The sequence below is a fragment of the Xenopus tropicalis genome, chromosome 3, assembly GCF_000004195.4.
Source record: "Xenopus tropicalis strain Nigerian chromosome 3, UCB_Xtro_10.0, whole genome shotgun sequence".
In the NCBI taxonomy this organism is placed as follows: Eukaryota; Metazoa; Chordata; class Amphibia; order Anura; family Pipidae; genus Xenopus; species Xenopus tropicalis.
In genome coordinates, this window is record NC_030679.2 from 75,755,369 (window position 1) to 75,773,497 (window position 18,129).

Consider the following 18,129-nt stretch of genomic DNA (forward strand, 5'->3'; position numbering starts at 1 on the left):
GAAAGAAAGTTACAGTTAAATAAAAAATCAACTAGAAGTTTTTACCATTAATCTTTAGCGTAAAATTGAAAATGTTAATTGATTTGTTTCATAAGAAAGTACAGGTATGGGATCCCTTATCTGAAAACCCATAATCCAGAAAGTTCCAAATTACGGAAAGGCCATGTCCCATAGACTCCATTATAAGCAAATAATTCTAATTTTTAAAAATGATTTCCTTTTTCTCTGTAATAATAAAACAGTACCTTGTACTTTATCCCAACTAGGATATAATTAAGCCCAATTGGAGGTAAAACAAGCCTATTGGATTGATTCAATAGTTAAATGTTTTTAAGCAGACACATTATGGAGATCCAAATTACAGAAAGATCCCTTATCCAGAATATTTTAGGCCCCGAGCATTCTGTTTAATAGGTCCCATACCTGTATTTGCATTCATTATAAACTCAAATACCATTTGGTGTAGTCATTTGAAAACTTCAAAGTGTGATGTTTTAGTTCATATTATTTGCAGTTTACTCATATTACATGTAAAACCAATATACAGTATGAGACTTGTACAAAGCTCTAAACTGATTAGAGTTCACTTTTTTACTTTTCCAGGAGAGACAAGCGCTGCACCAACTGAAGCTCCGAAACCACTAGGTAATAGGAGATAACCTATTAATGCTAAGTTAAACAGGTTTTATCTTGATTATGAATAGATTCTTTTTAATTCACAGAATTTCATTCAAACATTTTGCAACAACATTAGTTGTAAAATCTTAAAGCTTTTGATCTTGGAAGCAAACTTTAAGGCCAAGCAAAACCCCTTCCAGAATTGAATTAACCGAGTGCTAATTTTGAATGATAGACAGGGAAAATATATTCCAATCTTGATATTTTTTAATCCAAATGATTATATTATCAACTCAACCGATAACATACCGAATAGCAATAAGAATGAACAGTTACAAAAACTAGCATGCTCCTCCTTCTCCATCTTTAAAAAATATTTCCAGAAGTATAATTAAAAACTAAAATTATTTTCTTTCCTTCCATGAACAACACTTCAATCTACATTAGCACCAGGTAGGATTTTTTTTTTTTTTTTACATTTTGTTTTGTTTGTGATCAATAAATAATACATTTATTTGACCCTGAAGGAAATACATACATACTGAGTCATTGTAAATGAAAGAAAATTAGAGTTAAATAAAAAATCAACTAGAAGTTTTCTCCATTAATCGTTAGCGGAAAATAGATAAAGTGAATTGATTTGTTTCATAAGAAAGTATTTGCATTCATCGTAAAATCAATTTGCCATTTGATGTAATCATTTGATAACATCAAATTGTGAAGTTTTATTTCATGTCATTTGCAATATACTCATATTACATGTGAATCCAAAATATGAGACTTGTGCAAAGCTCTAAACTGATTAGAGTTCACTTTTACTTTTCCAGGAGAGACAAGCGCTGCACCAACTGAAGCTCCGAAACCACTAGGTAATAGGAGATAACCTATTAATGCTAAGTTAAACAGGTTTTATCTTGATTATGAATAGATTCTTTTTAATTCACAGAATTTCATTCAAACATTTTGCAACAACATTAGTTATAAAATCTTAAAGCTTTTGATCTTGGAAGCAAACTTTAAGGCCAAGCAAAACCCCTTCCAGAATTGAATTAACCGAGTGCTAATTTTGAATGATAGACAGGGAAAATATATTCCAATTTTGATATTTTTTAATCCAAATGATTATATTATCAACTCAACCGATAACATACCGAATAGCAATAAGAATGAACAGTTACAAAAACTAGCATGCTCCTCCTTCTCCATCTTTAAAAAATATTTCAAGAAGTATTTTGAATGATAGACAGGGAAGTATTTTGAATTTTGAATGATAGACAGGGAAAATATATTCCAATCTTGATATTTTTTAATCCAAATGATTATATTATCAACTCAACCGATAACATACCGAATAGCAATAAGAATGAACAGTTACAAAAACTAGCATGCTCCTCCTTCTCCATCTTTAAAAAATATTTCCAGAAGTATAATTAAAAACTAAAATTATTTTCTTTCCTTCCATGAACAACACTTCAATCTACATTAGCACCAGGTAGGATTGTTTTTTTTTTACATTTTGTTTTGTTTGTGATCAATAAACAATACATTTATTTGACCCTGAAGGAAATACATACATACTGAGTCATTGTAAATGAAAGAAAATTAGAGTTAAATAAAAAAATCAACTAGAAGTTTTCTCCATTCATCGTTAGCGGAAAATAAATAAAGTGAATTGATTTGTTTCATAAGAAAGTATTTGCATTCATCGTAAAATCAATTTGCCATTTGATGTAATCATTTGATAACATCAAATTGTGAAGTTTTATTTCATGTCATTTGCAATTTACTCATATTACATGTGAATCCAAAATATGAGACTTGTGCAAAGCTCTAAACTGATTAGAGTTCACTTTTACTTTTCCAGGAGAGACAAGCGCTGCACCAACTGAAGCTCTTAAACCACTAGGTAATAGGAGATAACCTATTTATGCTAAGTTAAACAGGTTTTATCTTGTTTATGAATAGATTCTTTTTAATTCACAAAATTTCAGTCAAACATTTTACAACAACATTAGTTGTCAAATCTTAAAGCTTTTGATCTTGGAAGCAAACTTTAAGGCCAAGCAAAACCCCTTCCAGAATTGAATTAAGCGAGTGCTAATTTTGAATGATAGATAGGGTAATATTTTCCAATCTTGATATTTTTGAAACCAAATGAATATAATATCCACTCAACCGATAACATACCGAATAGCAATAAGAATGAACAGTTACAAAAACTAGCATGCTCCTCCTTCTATTTCAAGAAGTATAATCAAAAACTAAATTGATTTCTTTTCTTCCATGAACAACACTTCAATCTACATTAGCACCAGGTAGGATTGATTTTTTAAAAAATTTTGTTTTGTTTGTGAGCTATAAACAATACATTTATTTGACCCTGAAGGAAATCCATTTCATTGTAAAATGAAAAAAAATTAGAGTTACATGAAAAATCAACTAGAAGTTTTCTCCATTAATCGTGGAAAATAGATAAAGTGAATTGATTTGTTTCATAAGAAAGTATTTGCATTCATTGTAAAATCAATTTACCATTTGATGTAATCATTTGATAACATCAAATTGTCAAGTTCTATTTCATGTCATTTATAATTTACTGATATTACATGTGAAACCAATGTATGAGACTTTTGCAGAGCTCTAAACTGATTAGAGTACATCAAAAGATTAATATTCAAAAGATATTTTGTTTTCTTTATTTGGAAGATCTTAAAGCTTTTGAAAAAAGAGGCATGTTTTAAATTATCTGCTGACAATTTTAAGACATCTACATTATCAAAACAACCTAGCGGCCTACTTTAATAGAAAATAGACAATATATCTTATTTCTTATTTACTTTTTTTAAATTGTTAGAATCAGTATTTTATTATCCCAACAATAACATACAGAAAAGCATTAAGAATTAACAGCAAAAACAACTGGTATGCTCTTCCTTCTCTATTTTAAGAAGTATAACAATAATAATCTAAGACTTATTTTCTTTTCTTCCATACACAACATGTCAATCTATATTAGAAGAACAAATTGACTAAAGGCTTTTTAATCATTAATAGATTATTTCCTTGTAAAAATTTTTATCATTTGATTAATCACAACTGGAATCATTTACACTATTTGCAATGTGTCTATATTTTAAGTTTTTTGTAAATTATTTACCTTTTGTGGTAGGTTTCTAGCATAGTATTTTATGAACGATTTGGCCTTGTTCAATAGCATATAGTAATAAGGCTGGCATGCTTCACCTTCTCTGTCTTTGAAAAAATATTTCAGATACTTTTAAAATATTTGAAATATTCTTGATAGGTAGGATTGTTCTACTGTCTTGTTGTTTTTTATGCGTATTTATAAACAATCGATTTCTTTTACCCTGTAAGAAATCAATCATCAGTTTAATAGAACTTAAATAGGCATTACAGACAAATCTGCTAGGCTTTTCTTTAGCTAAAAATAATAAGTGTTTGTATTACTTGTAAAATTATGTTGTCATTCAATGTATTTAGACAAGATTTCAGTTTATATGAATTTGGCTTGCACTTTAATCTACTTTATAATATGGTATGATTGTTCTGTAATTGTTACAAACTTTCCATTTATGCAACCCTTAGGGGCAGATTTATCAAAGTACAATTTTCATACCTTTAAAAAGCACGATACAAAAACATTGTATCAAATACGATTTTTTGTATCGTGCTTTTTAAAGTACAAAAAAATCGTATTTGAAAATACAAAAAAATCGTATCTTTTCGTATAATGTCCGAAAAGTATCTGAATGATTGTAAAATGCAGGAAAACCTTTCTAACTTTGATCCTTCTTTGCATGATTTTGGAAGCCTCCCATAGGACTCAATGGCACTCTGCAGCTCCAACTTGGCCCAAGGAAAGTCATGGTACCGAAGCTTGATTGAATCTGAAACTTTCGTACTCTGCGCAACAAATACGATTTTGTCACACTATTTGTTGCAAAGTATGAAAAAGTTGCGCAAATTAACGAAAAAGTCGTAAAAAATATGAACAGTACAAAAACTTTAGAAAAAATACGAATTTTTTGTATTCGGACCTGTTTTGCCCCTTAGTTTCTATAAATAGAGGTTTTGCAATTACCTTTTATAGAACATACTGTATCAAATGTTTTTTTGCTATCATAATAAAGTGTTTGTATTACTTGTATATTATGATTATATTCACTAAGTTAGGTATTAGTTAGATGAAAGGCCTTAAATACTGCTTTAATGTAAAAAATCTGAGTTTGTAATATTTTTTTTTTTATCATGGATGCTCTGTCCTTTAGCCTTTGCCTACAGTAGCAATAGCAATTGGTCTCTTCAGGTGTCAAATATTTATTGAGTGTAAAAGACGATGTGAGGTATCTGAGTGGGAAATGGTCCTTTTCCTAAGTTTTTAAAACAATACAAGCATCACATTTGAGCCTTTATATTTCAGAAAACAATTAAATGTTTCTGTTGTCAGTACTATTTGCTATTAACCCGTTCACTGCCAGCTGTTTTGAAAGTGGAACTTCTACTGCCAGACAGTTTTTAAACATTTTGCACTGTTTCTCTTTAGGGTTTTTTTCTCGGGGGGACTTTTAGTTTACCCAGGAAAACTATATATCGTTTTTTTCAGGACAACCTAAGCTTTTGAAATATGGTGTAATTTTTGTATAATTCCAATTCTGTAACAAATATAGGCTTCTAAAATGGGTCCTGTGTCTTTCTACTCCAAAGTACCAAGCCGCAAAGTATTTCTAAAGTTAGGAATTTTGATGACAATTCCAAAAATCCCCTCAAAGCTTCCACTTTGCAGCATCTTATCTCCCACATAGCATTAGGTACCAAGATAAAACACCCTGGATTTGAACGCCAGGGGTCCACTGAACAGTTTGATGCCCAATATGAATAGGTTTACCTAAGTATGTGGCATGTAGGGGCCCCAATGTGAACATACCCCATATGATCTGCCATTTCTGTCATTTCAGCTTCTGCAAAATCAACACATTTACATCATTTTATGTGGGACAACGCTACAAAAAAGTGCACTCACCCCAGAAAGCCATATATTTTTGGAAAGTACACATTCCCTTGAATCTAAAATGGGTACCTGTATCTTTCTACTCTGAAGTACCAAGCCGCAAAGCATTTCTAAAGTTGGCAATTTTGATAATATTTCAAAAAATCTCCTCAAAGCTTCCCATTTGCAGCATCTTATCTCCCACGTATCATTAGGTACCAAGATAAAACACCCTGAATTTGAATGCCAGGGGGCCACTGAACAGTTTGATGCCGAATATGTATAGGTTTACCTAAGTATGTGGCATGTAGGGGCCCAAATGTGAACATACCCTCATATGATCTATCATTTCTGTCATTTCAGCTTCTGCAAAATCAACACATTTAGATCATTTTATGTGGAATAAAGATAGTAAAAAGTACACTCACCCAAGAAAGTCATATATTTTTCGAAAGTACACATTCCCAAAATCTAAAATGGGTAACCGTGTCTTTCTACTTTAAAGTACCAAGTCGCAAAGGTTTCCTAAGTTTGCCAATTTTATGACGTTTCAAAAAATCCCCTCAAAACTTCCAATATGCAGCATCTTATTTTCTAGAGGTCATTAGGAACCAAGATAAAACACCCTAAATATGAATCCCAGAGGTCTACTGAACAGTTTGATGCCCACTGTACATAGGTTTATCAAAGCACATGGCACTTAGAGACCCCAAAATATACCTTGTGCACATTAATTTCATGGCTTACCTTTACCTAATTCATAAACACATGGCAGTTTTATGTGGGATAGAAACTGCAGAAATGTAGGGTAACCCCTGAAAACCATATATTTTTGGAAAGTACATGTTCAGACAAATCCAACATGGGTAAAGAGTACTTTCTACACCAAAGGACCAATCTGCAAAGCTTTCCTAAAGCTAGTGGTTTCTATGACATTTCAGAAAATTGCCTAAAAAATGTTGCAATTTGCCGCATTTATCTCACACAATTTCTTGCATACAAAGGAAAATCACCCCAAATAGGAACGCCAGAGGTCTACTGAACAGTTTGATGCCCTATATGAATAGATTTACCAAACTATGCGGAGTACAGGGGCACCCAAATGAAAATAGTGCATATGAATTTTCACGAATGACTCTCTGGCTCGTGCAGTTTTTGCACCCGGTATGTGTATTATGTGCCATAAGACCCCCTAACAGTATGGACACCCTAGAAAACCATATATTTTCCGAAAGTACACATTCTGACAAAACAAAAATGGGTAAATAAATCTTTCTACTGCAAACTACCAAACTACAAAGCTATGCTAAAAAAGAACGTTTTTTATGATATTTCTGAAAATCGTCACAAAGCTTGCATTTTAGCTCATTATGTACGCCCACATGTCATAACGTACCAACATAAAACACCCTAAATATGAATGCCAGGGGTCTACTGAACAGTTTGATGCCCAGTATGCATAGATTTACCAAACTATGTGGGGTACAGAGGAAGCCAAATTAAAATACAGCAGACAAAATGTCCATGTGCAAAACCCCCCCAAAAAACTAAAATCAATGTTTTTTTTTTCCTAGTGATAGTCGCAGTGAGAATCACAGTTTGAGTATTCTGGCTTGGGCAAATTAGTTTTACAGACAAAGTCAAGCGAACAACAACTATGCATAACTGAAAATGCAATAAAATGGCTAAAAATGCAATAAAATGACTAAACATGCACCACAATCACAGAAAATGTAATAAAAACACCAAAATAATACACAAAAGGTATTGCGCAGTGTGGCTAGCGAATACACTATCAGCTATGGCAATAAAACATTTTTTTCAGTCAAGAATAAAAACGATGCGATAAAAAATTTTATAAAATTACATAAGTGTGTAAGTGTGTGTGTACACATGGCAAAATCTGTTTTGTGTGCATGTGTGTGAGTGTGTGCAAGTAAGTGTGAGTGTTGTAAGTGCTGTGAATGTGTGAAACCCCCCAAAAATGTGTGTGTGTGTGTGTGTATAAGTGTAAGTATAAGTGTGTATTAGTCTAATAAGTGTGTGATTGTGTGTTTGTGTGTGTCTGGCACTTACTTTGGGTCATGAAGCTGTAGATCGCTGGAGGGACACAGGAGAGACACAGGCATAGCAGCTGCACTGAAGAATCAGTGAGTGGGTGGAACAGGAAGCGGGGGAGCAGAGGGGAAAGCTCAGGAAGGAAGAGGGAGAGCAGAAGAAAACAGACAGGTAGGAACTACATGCTGGCTTTTCTATGGGGTCCCTGGACGATCGTGCCCCAGGGGCCACTAGTTACCCCCCGCTCGTTCTCTGCACTTGGATTAATCAGGGATTGCAAGATAAAGAAAATGTAGCTCCTACGTGCTCGGCGTTTAACATCTTTTTATGCCAGCACGTAGGAGCTACATGCTTGGCAGGGAAAGAGTTAAACTTATGGTTTTACCCTTTCAGCTTTGGTTGCTTGCTGTACTTTTATTGTCAGACTGTTATTTAACATTTTGAGATTTCGGTTTAAGGGCCTTTCCTAGGGGTTACATTCAGTTTAACTGGGAAAACAAAATATCTTTTTTTTTTTTTTAGGACAACCTAAGCCATTTAAATATGCTAAAAATTTATATTATTTCGCTTCTGTAACAAGGTATAGGTTTCAAAAAAGTTGATGTAAACATGATATAAACACAAATAGATGTGCACAATAAAACAATTGATTTGGAAAGTCCAATGTCTCCTGAATGCACCAATACCAAATATGTAAATTTTATGGAGATTTCTCACTTATATAGGTCAAAAACTGTAACAAGATAAAGGCTTCTAAATGTCTAAAAAATAAAGAAAAATGATATTTTCCACGATATAAACACATATATATCAGAAACATAAATTATTTTATGTGCAAAAATGCAACTGATTTGGAAAGTCCAATGTCTCTTGAATGCATCAATATGAAATATGCATTGTAGAGAAAAAAACACCCACTGACTTCAATGTATTTGTAGTAAGAAAGAAACTGCACGCATGTAAAAATTGTCACACCTGTGTAAAAAGTGTTGCATATGCACAAAAAGTGTTGCATGGCAGCCACACAATGAGTAAACACATTTACTCATCACTAGTTGTGACATACTAAAAAAAATTGTCTTACTTTTGTGTGTGTTCTGAAAGGGGTAGATGTTGCCCATGGATATATTTCTGTAAATATGTATATTTATTCTTCTACACATATACATTAATATTTCTAGATATAAGGGTTCTTTCATAAAAGAGATAGTTTATAAAAAAAATTATTCACAAAAATGATTGACTCACATAACAAATATGCAAAACAACATTGATTCTAAATAAAATATATATAGATAGGGATGACATGGATTCCTGAGGCAAGTTGGACAGTGGAAGTTGGAAAATGCAGTGGGGACAACCTTGGTCAAAGGAGACAAGATGAGGATGTGTTTGAAGTTTGTATCTGCTGTATCCTGATTGTAGCTAATATGTAAACTACATAACATCCTTAAATACACAAGTCACGAAGGATGTATCAAATACACGCATATTGTATTTAATAGAGATGCGACAGAAGCAAGTCTCCTTGAGGTACATAGTTACATAGGGTTGAAAAAAGACCAGAGTCCATTAAGTTCAACCCTTCCAAGTAAACCCAGCACACACAAACCTATCATGACCTATCTATACACTCACATACATAAACTACAGTATATATACTAGCATCAATACTAACTGTAGATTTTAGTATCACAATAGCCTTGGATACTATTCTTGTTCAAGAACTCATCCAGGTCTCTCTTAAAGGCATTAACAGAATACACTTATGCTGCTTCAAATGGAAGCTCTGTTCCTCTAATCTAAAGGGGTGGCCTCTGGTGCACTGATTGTTTTTATGGAAAAAAAAGAACACCCCCTATCTGCCTATAATTCCTTCTAATGTACTTGTACAGTAATCATGTACTATCACAAGTGCTTTTGTTTCTAGAGAAAATAACCCCAACCTTGACAGGCTAACTTCATAGTTTATGCAAGCAGTCCTTTTCTCTCACTACATCCTTTCACTTCCCTGGTACTGTCCATGTGCTAATGTATCCACCAGAGAAAAGAAGTTATATACCCTTTGTTCTATAGGGACCATGTGGGTTTAGGCTAAACTTCCATCAGCAACGGGGATTGGCTGATGGACCTGGGCCAAACTGTGTGGGATAGCCCCATCTGAGTGGATTTGTGTTTTGTAAGTCATCCCTGTGAGTGGTGTGGTGCTTGTGGGAAAGCCCATGTGCAGCCTTTCCCAGTTAGTCTCTTCAGAGAAAGCAACCCAGAAACACATGTGCAGGGGCTCCCTGGATTTCCAAAAACAGGAATCTACTTAACCTTTACTTCCTCAGAGGCCATTTGCCATTTCTTACAATAGAAGCATAAGTGGTAGTTTTCTAACATCACCTTTTATTTACTGAACTGTATATGTATCTATTTCTATTTTGTAAATATTGTATGCTATGACCTCCTTCTATTAAATTCCAATCAATTACCCTATCTACCTTGGGGGTCCCTTAATTGAACAGTTCCAAAGGAGATACAAATGAATACATTGCAGTTCACAATACTATGTAATTTGTAATCTACTTGGACTTTGCAAAAGCGTTTAATACAGTAGCTCACAGAAGGTTAGACTGTCGAGGTTGGGGTTGTTTTCTCTGAAAAAGAGGTGCTTGCGAGGGGACATGATTACTCTGTACAAGAACATTAGAGGGGATTATAGGCAGATGGGGGTGTTCCCATAAAAACCATCAATGCACCAGAGGCCACCCCTTTAGATTAGAGGAATGGAGCTTCCATTTGAAGCAGTGCAGGTGGTTTTTCATGGCGAGGGCAGTGAGGTTGTGGAATGCCCTTCCTAGTGATTTTGTAATGGCAGATTCTATTAATGCCTTTAAAAGGGGCCTGGATGCGTTCTTGAACAAGCATAGTATCCAAGGCTATTGTGATACTAATATCTACAGTTAGTATTAATATTTGTATATATAGTTTATGTATGTGAGTGGATAGATTGGTAAGTATAGGTTGTGTGTGCTGGGTTTACATGGATGGGTTGAACTTGATGGACTCTGGTCTTTTTTCAACCCTATGTAACTATGTAACATGCAATTGTGGCCCACTATAAGCTTTTAAACCTCATTCACAGAGCTTTTATTTGAACATCATCTACTGTGTATATAAGACTTCATTGAAGGAGTAGCTATTATATACTATGGCATAGCCCACCTGCTCCCAGACACAGCTCTTTTCAACCTTGAGCAAGCTGTAATTTAATCTCAGCTAGAGTACCAGCTCCTAATGTGCTTTTGTTACTATGTGTCCTCCCCATGTGTGAAAGAACAAATATATCTTCAGCCAAGGGTACATAAAATTCTTGTTACATCTAAGAGAGGCATGCAGTTCTTGTTCCAAAACACCTGCTCACATTGAGGAACATGCAATTATCTAATAGTTGGTCTATTTGTCCCTCACAGAATGAAAGGACATGTCCTGCTCTTATTTTAAACCTGGACACTGAGCAGAGAGGATCTCTCTGATATAATGATATTTTAAAATGATTTAACCTATTTTTTTCTGGAGCCACCATTTTATTATATAACTATCATTCTTGTTAGTTACATTAAATATATTCAAACTTCAAAATATTCTGCAAATTCGAATTTTTGCACAATTTACAATCTTTAGCAAAAAAAGAGAAAATACTTTCATGTAATGATGCATGGGTCAGTAAAACATTAACCCATGCCTATCCCTAACCCACCCACTCCCAGCCTGACATTAATCTAACCCAACCTGGTACATCATCCTTACTAAAATACCTCTAATGTTATGTAGGGGGGCATGTTAGGGCAGGTGCAGTATATAAATAAGCAATCTTAGGAATTAGTGAACACTGACATTGACAGTTGGGGTGGGGCTGTGGACAAACTATTGCCTAAACACCTGTGCACTAGTCCAAACCCAGCTCACTTGCAAGTAAACAAATTGGTCTAGCAGTTTTCAGATGGTCTATGCAACACTATTGCAATGCAACCTCAAGGTCTATTAATAAAATAAAAAACAAGGTGCAAAGTATAGATCCATGATACTAGATTTGAGCAAGGAATACATTTATTTAAATTAATTGCTTAACACTTGTGATGAGCGAATCTGTCCCGTATCGCTGACAAATTCTTTGTGAAACACGGAAAAAAATTGTGAAACACGGAAAAAAATTGTGAAACACAGAAAATGTTGCAAAAAAACATGTCTCACAAGTAAGAAAAAATTTGCGACAATTTTCTTTGATGAGCAACTTTTTGTTTGTTGTGCAGCAAATGTTTGTGCCCATTTTGCAGGGCAAAAAAAAGGTCAATGGCGAAATGTGGAAATGCGCCGCAAATCCATGACTGGAAAAATTTAATTTATCACTACTTAAAACTAGTGTCATCAGTCTGTCCTTGACACCTTGTTTTTTAATTTATTAATAGAACTCAAGGTTGCATTGCAATATGTTTGTTAAAATTTAAATAGGGACTTCTAATATTGTAGCATTACAGGTATGGGACCTGTTATCCAGAATGCTCAGGACATTGGGTTTTCCAGATAAGGGATCTATCTGTAATTTGGGTCTCCATAACTTAAGTCTGCTAAAATGTATTTAAATATTGAATAAACCCAATAGGCTTGTTTTGCCTTCAATAAGGATTAATGATATTTTAGTTAGGATCAAGTACAAGGTACTTGTTATAATTACAGAGAAAAAAGAAATCAAAATTAGAATAATTTGCTTATAATTGAGTCTATAGGAGATGGACTTTCCGTAATTCTGAACTTTCTGGATAAGGGGTTTCCGGATAAGGGATCCCATACCTGTGCTAAATCTATCCCATTTGGTAACCTTTTCCTGAGACCTGTAAAAATGTTTTTTTCATATCTTTATTATCTATGAAACATCCAATTTCTAAACAACTCTTTATAGTACTGTGTAAACAACAAATAATTTGTGTTTGTGCTTTCCTATAATTGATTAACCATTTTGCACTAAATGCACTTAATGCATTTCCTAATATCATTTTAATTCTTACTGAAATTAAATCACTTTTACTGACTGCTGATTTATGGTACTCTGAACATTTATTGCTTAGATTGTAATTTTCAATCTACAAGGGCTATCAACACTAAGGGGCAGATTTATCAAAATGTGAGATTAGAGTTTACCACAGAATAACTCACCTAAATTCTATTGATTCTCATGGGACTGCTATTTGGTTGCTATTGTTTATTCAAACATTACTTTTTAATTTAGCACTTATATTTGCCTATTTGTGTCTGTTAGTTACCCCTCCCATATAGATTGTAAGCTCTACGGGGCAGGGACCTCCTTCATCTTGTGTTTCTGACTCTTATTGCAACTGCACTTTGTATTTATTGTATTTATTGTTGTACTTTGTATTTATCCATTATCTTTAACCCCCTGTCTGTATTAATGAATTCTACTGTACAGCGCTGCGTACATAAGTAGCGCTTTATAAATAAAGATATACATACATACATACATTTAGAGTGTTAGAGTAATAGGAGAGAGTATAAATAAAATGCACTTAGTATTTATACTTGCATAGTGGAAATATGCAGAAAATAATATAATTCACTCATGTGTTTGAGGTCTTAAATATAATTTATTCACTATAAATTATTTCAAATACATGCACAAGTCAGAATTGTGCACACTTTTTTACATCATAGAGCAGATTAGAGAAAAGAAGAATTAAAGAATCACATAGTGTAGGTTATAATAAAAACAGATTATAATAAAGTACATATTATTAAAAAAATTTCAAGCAATCACAAATCTCAAATAAATATGCATTTTCCTGTTAATATTGGCTGAAACATTAAAAACTGTGTGTTAGTATGTTTTAGCCTTAAAGATAATATACAAGATGCATATGTTATTGCTAATATATAGATTTATCAACAAATATAGTAATACAATAAATTCTAATAATTATTTACTGAGACCAATGCCCTGATCAGTTATGGTCAATGTTGCCCAAGGACATATTTATGTACATATGTATATTTATTCTTATATACACATGTACATGAATATTCCTGGTTATAAAGATTCTTTAATAAAAGAGATAGTTCAATCAAAAATATACATTTATTAACAAAAGCTATTGACACATATCTACAGAAGTAACAAACATACAAAATACAAAACAACACTAAGGGGCCGATTTACTAATCCACGAATGGATCGAAAGCGTCAAGCGTTTTTTTCGTAATGATTGGTATTTTGTGATTTTTTCGTCGCCGTCGCTACTTTTTCGGAAATTGTTGCGACTTTTTCGTAGCCGTCACAACTTGCGTGAATTGTCATGACTTTTCCGTTGCCATCGCAAAAAAAAATGGAAAGGTTTGCCAGCCGTTTTAGCGCTCAATACAAAAAAAACGCGACAATTCACGCAAGTCGTATCGGCTATGAAATTCACAATTCACTAAAAAGTTGCGACGGCGATGAAAAAAATCGCAAAAAATACGAAAAAGTCGCGAAATGTTTGTTTCCAATCCGATTTTTTCCCATTCGGGATTCGGATTCGTGGATTAGTAAATCAGCCCCTAAACTTAAATACAGTATATAGCTGCTATTTAGAAAGATAATTATAAAGGTGTATATGTTACATAGAATAGCACTGCCTCCTTTATACTCATCCTTCCATTGAGTCAGGCATCTGTGTCCTTACTCCAGGAACTCCAGGAACACACTACTAAAACTTAACCCATGCTATTAACCTAGAAATTGGTCATAGTTGATGTGGCAAGTTCTGATTGGTCAATGACCATTAAGTTAATTCTAGGGATTCCTGAGGCAGGTTGGACAATGGAAGTTGGGAAAATGCAGTTGGAGATAAAGGGGATTGAATTTCCAACCACCATTGGTCAAAGTGGAGGAGACTCAGCAACTGTGTGCTAGATAGGATGTGTTTGAAGCTTGCATCTGTTGTAACCTGATTGTATCTAATATGTAAATTACTCAACATCCTTAAATATACAAGTTACAATGCATATATAAAATACACGCATATTCTATTTAATAGAGATATGACTCAAGTAAGTCTCCCTGGGTTAACAGTCAATACAAATGCTTTTTTGGATTGTGCCTAATCATATAAATGGAAATTCATGTTTTTTTCATGTTTATATAGTTCCAACATATTTTTACAGCATCTTACTGAGATTAATATCATTCACATTAGTCATTGCCCCAGTGAGGCTTACAATCTAAGCTCAAATTCCTAGTTGATTAACCTTTTCACACTAAATGGAAATAATGCTACAGAAATATGTTGGCACAATATCAACAGGAAATAAACAGGAATCCCTAATTACATGATCAGCTACAATCCAAAAAAGCATTTGTATCAGGGCATTGGTCTCAATACATACCTGTAGATTATTTAATAACTGCATATTATGGCATCACTTGGGTTGCCTGATGATGAAGTGTAGTTATTGTAAATAGAGCATAACTACAGAAGTCCCAAATGCAAACACACCTGGATCATAAAGAGCATGACTTTAAATACTTATGATTAAAAGTTTTAGTAAAAAAACTGTTTTCTGATAGAAGATGTTCTGGAATAAAGTCTATAAAAATATACCTGCAATCTATGTATTAATAATATCTGAAATCTTGTATTTCCAGAGCTGAAAATAATTTCTCCAGAAGTAGCAACAGGTAATTTCTTGGAATATGAATATTGGTATTTGTTTATTATTTATTTTTTTATCTAAATGTTGTGATATGTTTGTAAATAATCTATTAATCTATGAACAAATAACAGCCATACAAATATGTTAACTTATAGCACCAGAAACAGCTGGACAGGAAGCCGCTACAGGTAAAATTATTTAAAAAAAACTTTTGTTGATACTAATTCTGAAATCCAAGTATATACTTTAGAATCTTTCACTTATTTTTATTATATGGAATTTAAAACTGATATGAGGGATAGTTATTGATTACTAATGAAGAATACATGAAGAGGTCAGGTGTACATGCCCTAAACCTTTAACAAAGAAACTCACATTACCAATACCATACCTTGTAATAAAATAAATGTAAAAATATTTCAATTGAAAAAAATACAAGGCGCCAAACTGTTTGGAGTACATTTTACATTACCAAAAGAGTTAACTAATCCAAAGAGAAAACTACCAGGTAATATCCTAAAAACAACCTATAAATATGGTTTGCAAAACAGGTATTATTTTGTGTATAAATACATTTTTTAATCAACAGAAAATTGTTTCAAACATTTTGTGCAGTTCTAATTAATTTGTTCTAGAACTCTTAAAGAAGACATTCAGATAATCAGTTTAAAGGATATTTGTATCTTTTTAGTAATAAAATCTTAAAGTTTTTGAAAATGGAAGTGTGCTTTCATTTAAATATTTGCTAATTTTAAGACAGCTACAGTAGCTGAACAACCCATATGACCTAGTTAAATGAAAATAAAAAAGAAAAGCTATTCCAAATATTCTATTTTTGAAATAGAATAAATTTTTTATAAGCTTGACTGATGCAGAATAGCAATAAGAGTGAACAGTTACAAAAACAATCATGCTCCTTCTTTAAAAAATTATTTCAAGAATATAATCAAAATTTTATTTTCTTTCCATCCGTTAATATTTTCATCCGTCTTTCTTTCCTTTTCCATTAATCGTTAGCGGAAAATAGCATAATCACTCAAACTAATCTTTTTTTCTTTCCTTCCATAAACAACACTTCAATCTACATTAGCACCAGGTAGGATTGTTGTTGTTTTTTAATTTTGTTTTGTTTGTGATCTATAAGCAATACATTTATTTGACCCTGAAGGAAATACATACATACTAAGTCATTGTAAATAATAGAAAATTAGAGTTAAATAAAAAATCAAGTAGAAGTTTTCCCCATTAATCGTTAGTGGAAAATAGATAAAGTGAATTGATTTGTTTCATAAGAAAGTATTTGCATTAACCGTAAAATCAATTTACCATTTGATGTAATCATTTGATAACATCAAATTGTGAAGTTTTATTTCATGTCATTTGCAATTTACTCATATTACATGTGAATCCAAAATATGAGACCAGTGTAAAGCTCTAAACTGATTAGAGTTCACTTTTACTTTTCCAGGAGAGACAAGCGCTGCACCAACTGAAGCTCCGAAACCGCTAGGTAATAGGACATATCCTATTAATGCTAAGTTAAACAGGTTTTATCTTGATTATGAATAGATTCTTTTTAATTCACAGAATTTCATTCAAACATTTTACAACAACATTAGTTGTCAAATCTTAAAGCTTTTGATCTTTGAAGCAAACTTTCAGGCCAAGCAAAAACCCCTTCCAGAATTGAATTAACCGAGTGCTAATTTTGAATGATAGACAGGGAAAATATATTCCAATCTTGATATTTTTGAAACCGAATGATTATATTATCAACTCAACTGATAACATACCGAATAGCAATAAGAATGAACAGTTACAAAAACTAGCATGCTCCTCCTTCTCCATCATTGAAAACATATTTCAAGAAGTATAATCAAAAACTAATCTGATTTTCTTCCCTTCCATAAACAACACTTCAATCTACATTAGCACCAGGTAGGATTGATTTTTTTTTAAATTTTGTTTTGTTTGTGATCTATAAACAATACATTTATTTGACCCTGAAGGAAATACATACATACTGAGTCATTGTAAATGAAAGAAAAATCCAGTTGAATAAAAAATCAACTAGAAGTTTTCTCCATTAATCGTTAGCGGAAAATAGATAAAGTGAATTGATTTGTTTCATAAGAAAGTATTTGCATTCATCGTAAAATCAATTTGCCATTTGATGTAATCATTTGATAACATCAAATTGTGAAGTTTTATTTCATGTCATTTGCAATTTACTCATATTACATGAGAATTAGAAATATGAGACCTGTGCAAAGCTCTAAACTGATTAGAGTTCACTTTTACTTTTCCAGGAGAGACAAGCGCTGCACCAACAGAAGCTCCGAAACCACTAGGTAATAGGAGATAACCTATTAATGCTGAGTTAAACAGGTTTTATCTTTATTATGAATAGATTCTTTTTAATTCACAAAATTTCATTCAAACATTTTACAACAACATTAGTTGTCAAATCGTAAAGCTTTTCATCTTGGAAGCAAACTTTAAGGCCAAGCAAAACCCCTTCCAGAATTGAATTTACTGAGTGCTAATTTTGAATGATAGACAGGGAAATATATTCCAATCTTGATATTTTTGAAACCGAATGATTATATTATCAACTCAACTGATAACATACCAAATAGCAAAAAGAATGAACAGGTACAAAAACTAGCATGCTCCTCCCTCTCCATCATTGAAAACATATTTCAAGAAGTATAATGAAAAACTAATCTGATTTTCTTCCCTTCCATAAACAACACTTC

General features: G+C 32.8%; 1 long non-coding RNA gene across 2 annotated transcripts; it reads left to right on the forward strand.

Annotated features, from left to right (window-relative positions):
* Positions 1 to 607: 607 nt before the first annotated feature.
* Positions 608 to 16,871, forward strand: LOC116409485. Of its 2 annotated transcripts, none has more exons than XR_004221876.1 (6): positions 608 to 645; positions 1,066 to 1,071; positions 15,363 to 15,395; positions 15,526 to 15,558; positions 16,461 to 16,466; positions 16,839 to 16,871. It is a non-coding gene; the product is annotated as an uncharacterized LOC116409485 (long non-coding RNA). The 2 variants fall into 2 exon arrangements; XR_004221875.1 differs by lacking the exons at positions 608 to 645; positions 1,066 to 1,071 and adding exons at positions 2,488 to 2,524; positions 2,928 to 2,933.
* Positions 16,872 to 18,129: the final 1,258 nt, after the last annotated feature.